Source organism: Marmota flaviventris, chromosome 11 (assembly GCF_047511675.1).
Source record: "Marmota flaviventris isolate mMarFla1 chromosome 11, mMarFla1.hap1, whole genome shotgun sequence".
Taxonomy (NCBI): domain Eukaryota; kingdom Metazoa; phylum Chordata; class Mammalia; order Rodentia; family Sciuridae; genus Marmota; species Marmota flaviventris.
In genome coordinates, this window is record NC_092508.1 from 100,361,071 (window position 1) to 100,376,827 (window position 15,757).

Sequence of the window (15,757 nt, forward strand, 5' to 3'; positions counted from 1 at the left end):
ATATATATTCTGATTCTGTGTATGTGTATGTGTTTGTGTGTGTGTGTATACGTATATTTTTCCCCTAAATCTAAATCAGAATATATATACATTCTGGTTCTGTTGGTTCTCTCCTTGGTACACTTTGTTTAGCTTCCGGTTCTATATGTGCCAAATGGAATTGAGATACTTTTTGTAGTTCCTGTGCAGTTATTTTGTGAAACTGAATTAGATAGAAAAGCTTAAACAGAAAAATAAAATATACATAACAAAATATGTCTTATTTTAAGATGATAATTTTTATGGTAACAGTAAATTATTTTTAAAGTGATAAAATATAAATGATTAATATATTTAGTCCTGTGTCATGAGGTTGTGTGACCCTTGGATATGGATTGAAAGAGTTTTAACATGATTTACCACATTTATCAAGTTTTAATTAATCCAGAATGAATGAATATTCTTAACATTCTGCAGACTCTAAATTGGGAGGTGTCAGATGTAACTGTGAAGGGTCTGCAAGTTTTAGGAACTGCAAATCAGAATAAAAAATATATTTGAACAGTCAAGAAGCAAGGGAAGAATTGCATCTGAAGAGATCAGAGGTATCTCATATACATATTGCCAGTATTGTTCCATTAGTTTTCAAAGATAAATATGTACATACGCCTGCAAAAATATAGCTCTGCTTTTTCTTTTTTGTTCCACAAGGAAAAATTCTAAGAGGAGAGCTGAGGAATGTAATAATCAGAAGCTCCATAATTCATTTTGTTTTGAGGTAAAGATGAAGGGAAAAACTTTATCACACACTGTGCCATTTTGACCTGCATAGCAAGTTCTAAATTACAATAGAGCAAATAAGAGCACTGCATACAGTATACTCGGCAAAAATGTATTTAGGGTGAAATAGGAAACCTATTTTGCACATAAATATTTCATTGAGTACAGTGGACTATATATGCTAAATATTTTACTTTGGCTTTTTAAATACTATTTTTGCTTCATATTGCTATAGTTTGCTCATTTACAGAGAAAGTGTTGTTAGAATAAATTTGTCACTTTACAAACTAGATCAGAAAATTGACTGCTACTTGCATTTGGGTACCACAGTTTTACCCAACTTGTCATTTATTTCATTACAAAGCCCATTTTCATATTTTGTCAGAAATGATGGTCATGCTGGTTAGGAAAAGTTTCCAAATTTTGATAAAAATATTACAGCTTACTTTTTTTTTCCTATCTTACCCATGGTACTGTCATCCTGTACTTCTACTTAGGACAGAGAGCTTTGTTTGTCAAACTCATCATGAAGGCAGAGTTGTTTCTGTTGTTGTTTTGATAGAAATCTTTGACTACAGAAGCTACAATTGCTTCCTCTACTTTTTTGGTAAAATTTCCATTTCAGATTGTCCACATAACATCTTCTATCAGGCAACTGTGCAGTTTTCACTAAAACAATCTGAATTTAGAGTTAGGAGGTATGGTTTAATTCATGGTCCTACAATTTCTTATGTGTTAGAACTTGGTCCAATACTGAAATTCACTGAACTTAATCATAAAAAAGAATGGTAATTTAAAATATCAGTAACATCTACTGCAAAGAGCTTTTGTAAAGATAAAAATGATACACTATATATTAAAATGTTCTAAAATGCAGATCATTTGACCATGTGGATATACTCATTAGTATGATGTTATTGAATCATAGTCTATCATAAACCTTGGCTGCCTATAAATTCACGATCATGTCAACTTACATGCAGAATTAATATTTCTGAAAGACAAATTAGATTTCTCATATTTTATGGACTCTTCCATAGTTAATATGAGGCAATTTTTTTGAAATTGTTTAAAACCTACTTCTTTAAGACTTGATGTTGGTGGTGGAGAAAGATTACTGCTAAGGAAGAGCAGTCATAAACACATGAAACAAAGAAAAATATGTCAGAAAATTCTTACATAACTAATATAATTGTCAGAAGTATGTTTTGAGGGCATTTATTTCTAATCAGCCATGGGCTCAATATTCCCCATCTACTCTATATTCAGTCTTGTGTCTCTCTGAAACCACTGGTGTAGGGGCACTGTGTCTGATCAGCAATAACTTGATCAAAGGGTTCACATTTGTTGTTTTTCCTTCATTCCAAAATTGTCTGATCTAAGCACATTTTGAAATTGTAAGTTATCTTGTATTCATTAGAGCTCCAAACACCTTGTTTTGTTTATCTATGCTGCAGTGGAGGTGAAATCTATGAAGGGTTAATATATAATTAAATGTAATTAAATGAGGAGTATATGAATGAATGTGAAAAGTTTAGGGTTACAGTTTCCAAATCTCCTAACTCACAAGATCAGGTTATCAAAAAAAGTGATACAATCAGGAAGTCAGTAAGGTAGGCAGCAAATATTGCCCAGATAATGTTATTGAGCAATATGAGTTATCATCTTTGGCACAAAACTATGCCACTAACCTAAAAACAATCCATGCATTTGTAATGAGTAGAGAGGAGAAAACAATAAACATGCAAATTTGCTTCTGCTTTTTACAAATACATATATATATATATATATATATATATATATATATATATATATTCAGTAGACGAATGGAGAAAACAGGTACAGAGAGGAAAATCAAAGTTTAATATACTCTAGGATAAAATATGAAAAGTGTGTATTATAGTCTGCAAGTGTTGCTTAAAAATTGTTAGACTATCAGGATAATACATGTGTCTTACATAATAATCAGCTATTAATTATTTGATTCATATTATAAATTTCAGAAAATAAAATTACTTTCATTCATGAAGTTTAAAAAAAATATAATAAAATGACTAAAATTTCCCCAAATTTAAAAACTTCAACCTACAAAGTGGCAAGTTCAATAAACAAAATACTTTTGAAATGGAAAATATACCTTCTTGACAAAGTTATGGAACACTCAGGGTGTCACTGGCAATCAAAAAAATAATATTTTTGACATGTTATTATCCACTAATCAAAACAAGCACTTTTCTAAGTGATAGTTTTAAAAATACATACTGTAGAGGGAGTGATATCAGAAAAATGTCAGGATTTAGAAGCTAAAAACTGTCTAAGAGAGAATCACTAAATAACAACAACAAAACTGAGTCACCTGAACTAAAGGATTACATCAACTAAGCAAATGCCAAACCAGGAAGAAGCAGTTTTCCAAATGGCCATAAAATATCATGACATTTTCACTCACCCTTTTCCTAGCTATCACCCAATGCAGTAGTAATTTTTGCCTTGAGCCATAGCAGCTGGGTGCTCTTTTCCCCCTTGGAATAGGAAGAAGCAGAGCAGATCTTATTTGCAAATAACTGGTAAGCCTGTTCTGGGTAGACTAAGGGATTTCCTACAGGACAGAAGCAAGGATATTATCCCACTTTGTATATCTAATATAGCAAACAGAATAAAAACAGGCACTGTTCACAAAACCTACAGAGTGACTACAGATATCAGGGACAAGTGATCTGTGCTAGAGAAAAAGAAGGAATAAAACTCTGGGAATTTAGAACCTTCAAGTCATCCACTTAAATGAGGTAATATAAAAGACATGAAAAGGCTCAGGCATATCTGTTGAGAGAAATTCTCAGATCTTAATCTTCAACCATGGGAAGATATCTAGGGTTAGATAAATCCTTTCCAACCCTAGGAATTATGAAGGAGTATCCTAGCATAGAGCCACATATAAAGAACGGAAATGTTTGCTGTTCTTTTCTTTTTTTCTCCATCTTTTCATGCTTTGTCAATTCAAAGAAATCTGTGTCCAAATATTAGCTGAACATGAATGAGGTAAAGGAACAAAAACTTCAGAGATCACACCCAACAAATAATAGTGTCTGCTTCCAAAAAGTTTTGAAAAATCTCAAAACAGAAGGATCATTACAATCTTCAGATAAAGAAAATAAAAATAAACCAGGACAAAGGGGAAGAATCTGGTTTCCAGAGTTAGCGGAATGTAAAAATTAAATGCACAATTTTCAATACAATTCATAAGACACACTGAGGAAAATAGGAATAATTAAAGGGAATAAAATAAATGGACAACACTTATTTTTAAAGAAGTCCTGACGTCTGAACTAAAAAAAAAAAAAAAATTAAATCATTTTTCTCACATAATTTAAAAGAGCTAAAGGAAAACATGTACAAGGGATCAAAATAAGATACAATTAAAGTGTAAAAAGAAACCAAAAATCAATTTTTGAGCTAAACCGAAACACTCAACAGAGGGCTTCTCAGAAGATTTAGGCAGACTACAGAAAGAATTAATAAATTTGAAGAAAGGAGAATTGGAAATATTAAATATGAGTAACACCAAAAATAAAGATCCTCAAGACCATGAGGGACACCATGTAGACCACATAAACAGAAAAGGAAAGGAATAGAGTGATTGTTTGAGGAAATAATATCTGAAATATTGCCAAATATGAGAAAAGATATGAATCTGCAAATCCAAGAAGATCAATGAACTACCAGTAGGACAAATCCAAAGAGATTAACACTGGGATATATTATAATCTGAATTTCAAAAGCCAAAGAAAAAGAGGGAATCCTGAAAACAGCCAGAAAGAAGCAACTTATCTATAACAGGCATCTTTAGATTATCAGCAAATTTCTCAAAAGGAATTTTTAAGGCCAGAAAGCATTGGAATTCCCCACTGAAACTACTAAAGGAAAACAAAACAAAACAAACAAAAAACCATAACAAACTGTCTACTGAGAATTCTGTATCTGGAAGAAACAAGTTTTCCAAAATGAGAGAAACTAAGACTATTTTTTTTTTTTTTAACAGGAACTGGAAGAGTTCCTCATTATGGAGTTAACCTACAAGAAATGCTAAAAGAAGTTTTTTCAAATTAAACTAAAGGAGTCTAAACAGAAGTTAAAAATCATAAACAGACCTAAAGTTCTTTGGAAATAGTAAAAACATAGGTAATTTAAAATGTTTAAATTATTTTTGAAAATTTTTCCAAATAAAAATTATAGATTTTAAAGATAGAAACAGTTCCATAATTTTAAATATTTTACTCATATTTAGATTTCATTTTCAATCCATTTTATTTATTTATTTGAGTTTTTATAAGGACTGAACACTGGATATTTTATGTGGCCCTGATTCCCACCCTAAGGACAGAGGAACTCTATTTTAAAAATAAAAACAGTATTTCCAGGAAAGAATTATCAGTGATGATCCTTAATTAGTACTTACTATTAACCCAGAGTTACTGTACCATGCTCCTATATTCCTAAGTTTTTTTTTTTAAGTTTATTAATTTGTATAAGTTGTGCAGTCTGTCTTCTTACCTACAATGAAAACTAAATATTTTTCTATGTTCCTTTTTTGCTGTTAACATTTTATTTTTCATATTTTCTTCAAATTGATTTTTTTAATTTATAATAATTTGTTCTTGAATATTTTAACATCTCTATATATTATTGTTTAACAGTATTTGTTTAAAAAAATTGAATCTTTTGTAAAAGTGTAATAGTTACATAATCAGGAATAATTCTAAAACCATGAACACAAAATTTTTAATCTGATATTTCAGATATTAAAATAGTCTTTTTTTGCTACTTCATTAACTATTCCGTCAACATAAAATATTTCTGTAAATCAGAAACAATAAAATAATTGTATGACTTTTTGTTCATGAAACTATTTATTCACTCTTAGAAGCAATCATTCATAATTAAGCAAATTTAAAGAAACCTCATAAGAGACCTCTCTACAAACAGCTAAATTAAATATAGGTTACATATTCTAACAGCCCCCCAGAGGGTTCATATGTGAATTCTGCCCTCTTTATAGAGGTTTTGTGATTATTTTCATGTGTCAATTTAGCTTGGCCACAGTGCCCAGATATTTGATCAAACATTATTCCGAGAGTTTCTGTGAGAGTTTTTGAATAAAATTAACATTTAAATTGTTATGCTAAGCACATCCTTTCTATAACATGGGTGGGCCTGCTTGAATCAGTTGAAGGCCTTAGTAGAACATAGGCTGACTCTTCCCAGCAAGAAAGAATTGTGCCAAGAGATGCTTTCAGATTTGAACTGCAATACTGAATGTTCCCTTGATTCCTTACCACCTGTTCTGAAGGTTTTGGAGCCTCATAATCACGTGAGGCAACTTTCTTCCAATCTGTCTTTGTGATAGGTCCCTAGCTATGGAAACAGATATAGATACAGAGATAGATAATAGACAGAGTCAGAGATATGTAGATATGTAACTGTCATCCTATTGGCTCTTTCTCTGGAGGACCCTGACCATTATAAGGGTTATTTCATTTTTTTCTACCTTAGACTTACTCTGAATTTATTAGTCATTTTGATGCTTCCCCAATCTTAAATTGTTGACCTTGGAAAATCTCCTTGATCATATTCTTCTCCTCCAACTCTTTTCTTTCCTCCTTTATATCTTCTCCTCCTCCTTCTAGTCATTATGCTATTATGATTTCTCCCTACACATACATTTCCTTTCTTTGTGCTATTATCTAAACGACTACCAATACTGCCTCTTCCCACCTTCCTGCCTTGTTGAGCACCAATCTGCCATCCCTTCATCTAGACCTGCTGGGCTGTGATTGGAATTTATGGATTATGACAGCACAGTCACAAACTACCCCATTGACATGTTTTTATTTATTTTTGTCTTTTTATTTGAATACTTAAGTCTACAAAAGAATTTTGCATTTGAAAAAATTGTATATTAAAAATGGGAAAATTCACATTAATGGGGATTTTAAGCCTCTTTGGAAAACAGAATAGTCTAAAATAGGGTTTTCATGGCAACAAAACCTGGGTGGAATAGAAACTGCCCCTTACATGTGGAACATATGTTCCCCAGTTCATCTAACCTCGTCACCTTTTCCTTAGCTCACTCAATCTGTAAAAGTTACTTGGGTTACTTTATCTCCCTGTGAGCATTTGATCTTAGGGCATACTTCAACAGCTGTCTCTGAGGAGTTTTTAAGAAAAAAATCTCATAATTACTGAAACTCTTACGATATCACTGAAATATTCATGCATGGATTATTCAAAAGGAGAAAGCAACAGCACCCATTTCAAGCTGTAATGTTTGCTATATTTTTGTGAAGAGACACACTCAAACATATACACATACACACTTCAACAGTTTCATTACTTAATAGTTCCACTGCATTTACTTTTATGGTGTTTATGCTATTGCACATGTAAGATTATTGCATTTTCTCATCCTTTCTAAGAGTTATATGAACTGTTAACTTTGGTCCGTGGTGATAAGCTGCACAATAAATTCAATTAGAATGCATTATTATTTAATTAATTTCTTGATGCACTTATTGACCTGACTTTAGCAATTTCTCTTCATTTGGATTTGCTAAGAACAGCTCTTTGTTGTACCATTATTACTGAATGGTTGGCAATTTCTTGATTCAAAACTTGTATTGTCTCTGCCTCATGTTTTGAGAAGAAATCAGTGTATTGAGCCCCTGGAATTATTTGGCTAGATAGCCATGCTTTATGGCCCTTCAGGTACCATTGCTCAACTCCACACCCACTTAGGTTTTTGAGTTTAAAATATGAATAATCAGGTTGGACTGTTAAGATAAACATTTCCTTAAATCACATTTTGTCAGGGAAGTTTCACAGGAATGCACCTTCTTTATGTGATGTTGGATTCTTTTCTATTGTTTTTGCTGTTATTTTTATATCTTTTTGGAAATGCCTAGTTGATGGATCTTGAATCTCCTTAATTGAAGATACTGAATGTTATCCTCTAGACATTTTGAGAGAAAAAACAAAATAGTGTCAGTGCCCATAAGTGATGACAATAAGAATAAATGCTGTTAGTTGGTTTCAGGATAAATTGAATCAGTTCTGAAATGTTGTTATTGAAAGATATTGTGATTGCCTATTGTACAATCTTCAGAAAATAACTAATTTCCAATGCTTAAAACAAGCCAGACCCTGGAAAGGATCCCAATCTAAATTGGAGACTGTATAATAAATAAGATTTTAAATGACCGATTAAGTAAAATTGATGTCATTTTAAAAAAATAATTGTTTAATTTTCAGGAGTTTTCCTCTCTGGTGCAAATGGAATTTCTTAACTTCTGATACTTCCTTTTTTTTCCATATATTATCGTTACTTTTTATCCTGTCTCCATTATTTATTTATTTATTTAAAGATTTAATTTTTAGTGGTAGTTGGATATAATACCTTTATTTTACTTATTTGTTTTTTTATGTGGTGCTGAGGATGGAACCCAGGATCTCACATGTGGGGGACGAGCGCTCTACCACTGAGCCACAACCCCAGACCTATCCTGTCTCCGTTTTAATTCCCAAGGTTATTCTGTTCGTTTTAACAGCTAAGGACATATCTTAATTCAACATTTGTACCTGGAGGGAACTAGGTCTGTATGAATTATGCAAAGTAAAGAAACTGCTAAGGGGGGTGTGTGTATGTGCTTAGGTGTGTGCCTGGCATAAGACAAAAGCAACAAAGAGCAACAAAGTTTCAACTATCATAATATGATATATATATATATATATATATATATATATATATATATATATATATGTATTTGTAGTTTGACACAGTTCCTTTATTTTATTTTTATGTGGTGCTGAGGATTGAACCCCAGCACGTCCCGCACATGCTAGGCGAGTGCTCTACTGCTGAGCTAGAACCCCAGCCCCTTGATGCATTAGTTTGCTATTGCCATGTGACTGAAGTTGACTGAAGGCTTCCCTCAGATCCTTGCCATGTGGGCCTCCATATCTGATGGAGATGTTGGCTTCATCAGAGCTGGCAAGTGGGAAGGCCAGTGAGGTCCTAACAGATTTATCGACAAATCTTGAAAGTATCATCCCATCCCATCTGCTTTGCCTTATTTGGTTGGTTATAAGCAAGTCAAGTCTCTCCCACACTAGAGGGAGAGAGAACCCAAAGAAGGGTGTGAAGCCCAGAGACAGGGATCATTAGGAGCTACATCTGAGGCTGCCAAATAGGAGTGCTGTCAAAATTTATTTGCAACTAGGAGTTTTGAGAAATGCTTTAGCCTTTGAAAACAAAATAATTCAAAAATATTTATTTATTAATTCATTAAAAGGTTTTACTTGACAAGGCTGCTGACATATACTGGCAGAAAAAGAAAAGAAAAAAGAAAAATTAATAAAGTACATGTCTTATACCTCCAAGAAGTCCATGGCCTAAATCATGGAGAGAGAGAGTGACAGATCTTTACATCATATCAAAGTCTTAGGAGAGACTCAGGGACCAAAAAGCAGAACTGCAGTCAGACCAACTTTGGAGGTAGGGTGGCAAGGGTTCCAGGGGCCGGCAACATAGTGCAGAAGGAGCATTGAACTCTGAAGTCTTAGAGGGAGAAAGGTTGTGCGGATGACAGGCAAAGCATGGGAGTGAATCATCATGATGTGCAACAAAATCCAAGTTAACACTAAGTCCAAGTATGCAGAGTCACCAGAGCATCAATTACAAAGAAAAACTTAGAGGGATGAGAAGGAACAGGCAAGCCAAAGAATAGACAGGAGTATGTGTGTGTGTGTGTGCGTGTGTGTGTGTGAGTGTGTGCACATGTGCATTGCACTGGGGTAGTAGACCCATTTGTAATAATGCCACAGGGCTGGAACCATAACTTTTATGTAATGGTGAGTGGTGAGCCATTGGTGTAGTTTAAATGGCATCATCATTGTCATGTGGGTATTTAGGTAAAGGATCAATATATCAAATATTTCCAAAATTTCTGCATTGTGCTATGATCTATGATGCTTTCACTATTCCTCATTTCCACCCATATTTTAAAAGAAATATAAAAAATCAAAATACTACACAATTATCTTTTACTTTCATAAAATGTCATGATTTCTCATCTCCCTGTGTCACATCTTTGAGTTTGCCATTCTTTCCACATCAAATAACCTAGCTATCGTTTCTTGTTTGAAGAGGTAGCAAGCATAACACGAAGAAACAAAAAAAATAAGTGAGTTTAAATATTCTGCTCAGGTTCATACTAACAAAGAGAATGTGATCTATTTTCTCATCTGAACAATGATGATAAACACTTGAAGGGTTGTGAAAACTGAGTTATACTTACACCCATCCCTAGATCCTAGAAAAAAGGGTAACTGATCTCTTTATTAATCTTTTAAGTTCCATATTGCAAAGCCTTCTCTGATTTATTTAGGCTACAATTCTCCCTCTTCTGAGCTCCCAGAATGTATTCAAACTGAATCACATATTTGGCTCTTACTGTGTACTTTCTTATTTGTTAATATTTTTGCGTAAAATTCCTAATTATAAATTCCTAGAGTTTATTTTATTTATATTTTTATATTTCTATGTACTTATTCTTTGATGGATCTCTTGTCTTATATATAATATACTCACCCTTTTTGACTTTCTATACAGATAGCTGCATATTCAGAGATAGAAAATAGATTAGTTTATACAAACATGGAGTACATCTTGTTCTAATTAGGATCCTAGTCTTGTGGTTGCACATGATGTGGAGATTCACTATGGTGTATTCATATATGTACAATGGAAAGTTTTGTGAGAAACATTCCCAAAACAACAACAACAAAAACCAATTTAGAATGGTTTAGGCAAGAGGATCACAGGTGCCTATGGGCACCTGGTGAAATCCTGTTTCAGAATTAAACAATAATAAGAATAAGGGATGTAGCTCAGTGATACAGGACCCCTGTTTTCAACCCCTGGTACTGCAAACAAAATCCTTAGGGTATTTTAATAAATAAATTTCAATACATACACATACACATTACTTAATGTATATTAATACATTATGGTATGCACATATACACCAATACTTAAAAAGCAAATGAATATCTTTGGAAAAACTAAACTTATGAACTCTAAAAAGTAGCAAAATAATTCTAGTAGCTAATTAACAATAACCGATGGAATGTTTCTGTGATAGATGCTGTCAAATATTCTTTACTGCATATCTTTTTCCTCCCCTAAAATTTAATCATAAAACATTACAAATATATACAATAGGAGACAGACTACTATATCGAACTGCCCAGGATTCGTGTTCCAGCTTCAGCAATTAATTCAAGGACTAATTTGTTTTGTCCATCTATCCACTGATTCCCTCTTCAATATTATTTTAAAAGAAATCTTAGACATCATACTATTATATCTATAATATATTTGTATGTGTCCAAAAGATAACTTAGAAAAGAATCAGAAAAGAATTATAAAAGAAGAGCTCAAACTATTCCTATTTGCTAATGACATGATTCCATATTTAGAACACCCAAAAATCTCTGCCAAAAAGCTTCTTGAATTCATAAAAAAACTTCAGCAAAGAAGCAGGATATAAAATCAACACACATAAATCAATTGTGTTCCTATAAACCAATGACCAAAGAGCTGAAAGAGAAATCAGGAAAACTATTCCATTCACAATAGTCTCAAAAAATAAATAAACAAAATACTTGAGAATCAATCTAACAAAAGATATGAAAAACCTCTAACCTCTATAACTATAGAACAATAAAGAAAGAAGTTAAACACTTCTTTAAAAGATGGAAAGACCTCCCATGTTCTTGGACTGGCATAATTAACATTGTCAAAATGACCATACTACCGAAAGTGCTATAAAGATTTAATTTTCTATGAAAATTCCAATGATGCTCTTCATAGAACTAGAAAAAGCAGTCATGAAATTCATTTGGAAAAATAAGAGGCCCAGAATGTTTAAAGCAAGACTTAGCAAGAAAAGTAAAGTAGTTGGCATCACAATACCATTCTAAATTATACTACAGAGTTGTGGTAAAGTTAAAAAAAAGAATGGCATGGTGGTATTAGGACAAAAATAGAATTGAAGATTAATGGAAAAGAATAGAAGATATAGAGACAAAGCCATATAAATACAGTTATCTCCTACTAGACAAAGGCACCATAAATATACACTGAAGAAATGATAGCCTCTTCAACAAATGGTGCGGGGAAAACTGGAAATCTATATGTAGTAGAATAAACTAAATGCTACCTCTCATCCTGCACAAAGCTCAACTCAAAGTGGATCAAGAACCTTGGCATTAGACCAGAGACCCTGCACCTACTAGAAGAAAAAGTAAGCCCAACTTTTCATCACATCTGCTCAGCAACAGTCTTCCTCAACAAGACTTCTGAAGCACAACAAGTAAAACTGAAAATCAATAAATGGGATGGCATCAAACTGAAAAACTTCTTCACAGCAAAGGAAACAATATGGACAGAGAGCCTACAGAATGGGCTCCTCTGCACCTCAGATGGAGCATTCATTAATCTTCAGGTTATACAAAGAACTCAAAAAACTTAACAACACCCACAAGTAACCCAATCAATAAATGGGCAAAGGTACTGAACAGGTACTTCACAGAAGAAGAAATATGAATGGTCAAAAATATATGAAAAAATATTAAACCTCTCTAGCAATTAGAAAAATGAAAATTAAACTAACACAGAGATTTCATCTCACCCCAGTGCGAATGGCAGTGATCAAGAATACAAGTAACAATAAATGTTGGCAAGGATGTGAAAAAATGGTTTTCTCATACCTTGCTGGTGGGACTACAAACTGGTGCAATCACTCTTAGAAAACTTGGAATAGAACCACCCTTTGACCCAGTTATCCCACTCTTCAGCTTATACCCAAAGGACTTAAAATCAGCATACTACAGTGATGCATCCACAACAGTGTATATAGCAGCTCAATTTACAAATAGCCAAATTTGAGAACCAACCTTCAATGGACAAATAGGTAAAGAAAATGTGGTATATAAACCCAATGGAATATTACTCATCAATAAAGAAGAATGAAATTATGGCATTTGCAGGTAAATGTATGGAACCAGAGAATATTATGCTAAGTGAAATAAGCCACTCTTAACAAAGCAAAGACCAAATGTTCTCTCTGATATGTGGATGTTAACCCATGACAAGGGAGGGTGGGAAGGGAAAGTATAGAATTTCATTAGACTAGACAAAGGGAAGTGGAGAGGAGTGAGGGGTGATGGGGATAGGAAAAACAGTAGAATGAACAGAATGTAACTTTCTTATATCCGTATATGAATAATACACATGAGTGAAACTCCCTCTCATGTTCAACCACAAGAATGGGAACAAAATTGTTATGGGTTGCACCTCATGTATGCATAATATGTCAAAATACATTGTATTGTCATGTATATCTAAAACAATAACAACAACAACAACAAAGAATCTGAATTTCAACTGTAAAGAAAAAAGAAAAGAAAGCCACAATGCCATTCTCAGACTTGAACAAACCAGTTTGTAGATTTTAGATACATAGCTGGATACTTACCTTGTTTATTTTATATCTATATAAAAAACATATTATAATCTGTAACATAATATTATGCCAACATTAACATGATATACACATGGTTATTTTGTGTAAGGCATTTTTAAAGCACTTTTACACATATAAATTGGTCTGTTATTTTGTCTTTCACTATTTGAGGAATTAAATGTAAATTAACTAATTTATCCTATGAGATAATAATAATTTGGTACCAATGTTAGTACCAAATGCTATTTTCCATCCAGTAGTAATGCTATTCTTAAATTTGATGAATGCAATCAGAGCACTGAAAGGTATTTACTATGAAGTTTTGTTTTCTGTCATTTTAACCAATTTGGTGCATTATCATTATATATGTAAGTGGGATTCATATTTGTATATGTATGTAAGATAATTTTGTACAATCTCCTTCCCCAGTTATAATACCTGGAGGCAGGTATTATTTATCATTTTTATAGATGGATAAACCAAGGATTGAGGAAGGGAAGAGGGTCAACACTTCTCCCATGATTTTGTACCTCTGTTCTTCCATCAGAAACAGGAGGCTTAGCTAAGTGAGTCTGATTGCAAGGAGCAGGCTCATGTTCTGCAGAGTTAGGTAGGATCAGGGAGAGATAGGAATGAAGGACCCTGAGCTGCAGATAGCTGGTTTGTAGCTCCTGCTGAAATCACAGCACACAGTTTCCTGGGTGTTCTGTATAATGTGATCTGGCATACCAGCATGGGTGGTGGTACTGAAATAAGCATTATGCATTTGGTTGAGGTGGCTCACATACCATTTTTCATCTAATTTAAGAATGCAATTAAAACAAGAATCAGATACCACTGAAATAAGAAAATGCTTCCAAGGATTAGATGCATGCAGGATTGAGGGTGATGAAACTCATAATACTCCAAGTTTCAGAAGATAGGAAACAGACACTCACAAAGAAACACAATGAGGTAGTATTGCTGGGAAGATGCTATTGGCAAACACTCATATTATAGTCCACAAATAGTATTTGTTGAATTTACACATACAGCAATACCACATACTACCTTCTTGACTTTTTTGATGTGTTTGTTTCAGGGAGAGCTGGGTAGTGGGAGCAAAACAGACAAACAAGTAAATGTAAAACAAAACAATGTAAATCATGCAACTTCCAGAGATTTGGGCTCATAAACATCATCTATTTGTAAGTTGTAATTTTCTTTTGATTATCTGCCACTTAAAAATGACCTCAGTGATACCTCCTTCACAGGCTTAAATGTATTCAATGACATGGATTGTGTACAACACCTGGCACAGTGTGGGTGCAGATCCCTTGTTTGGTAAGCTTTGTCCTCACTTCTTCTCCCTGTGCCCTTTTGTGTCTGTGACTTTTGTATTATCCAAATTATGAACTTCTGAGAGCAGCTCAACTGACATGGAAACCCAGTAAGCTCAGGGGAGTCAGGAGGTAGAGGCCGCATCATCAATCTTATTGGGTGGTGGGTAATATGAAAGAAACTGTGCTAATAGCATCTCAAATTAGGATGCAGAGCACCCCAGCTTCCATGAAAATATGAACCCCAGTGCTGGCTCATTTAGTGAGAGAGGAGGGTGGGTGGAAGTAGTGAGGTTTTCTATGGTCATTTGTTAAAATGACTTTTTAATGATGGCACAAACTGTTATCCCATCTTAGGTACACAGCAGAAATGGAAGCATAAATAAATCACATTCTTGAGCTTTTGGCCCAAAACAAGTGAAAGAATTAGAAGACTTAAAAAATTTGAAGAATAAAAGGAAAATGTACATTTAAATATGCTCACTGATGTTCGATTTGCATTTAATCATTTTAACTAAAGAACAAAGATTTCCACAGGTCAGAAATTACCTTTTAATACATACATAATTCCCTTTTTCTAATACAATTTTAAAAAAACAAATTAGTTATTCATGTAAGATTGGTTTAATATATTCCAAAACGACTTTCTGTGAGTTCCTAAAAGTTTTATGGGGTAAACAAGAGCAACTTAGGCTTCTCTGTTATTGTTAAGGTATGTGAGATCATTTAATCAAATTTCACAAATAAAAATTGCTTATATAAGGTAGATATTGCTAAAGCAATCTCTCTATTTCTGCCACACTGAGGAAAGAATGGTGCCCTTGTCTGTCTGCCTTCATGAACAGCTTGACTGACTCAGATTCAAGATTCACGTTGTGTTTCCTCAGTAATTCTATGAGCCTCAGTCACGCTACCTCGATTAGAGCAATGGCACCCACCTCATCTTCTCTCTCCTTTATATTCTCCACGGTGCTTGGCATTAACCCAAAATTGTTTTCAGTGGTATTTCAGTGCTACTGAGATTTTAATTCATCTAGGGTGAGAGAGAGGTTTGGGCTGATCGTGATGGTGTCTTTATCTTTGTGTGGTTTTGCCTTG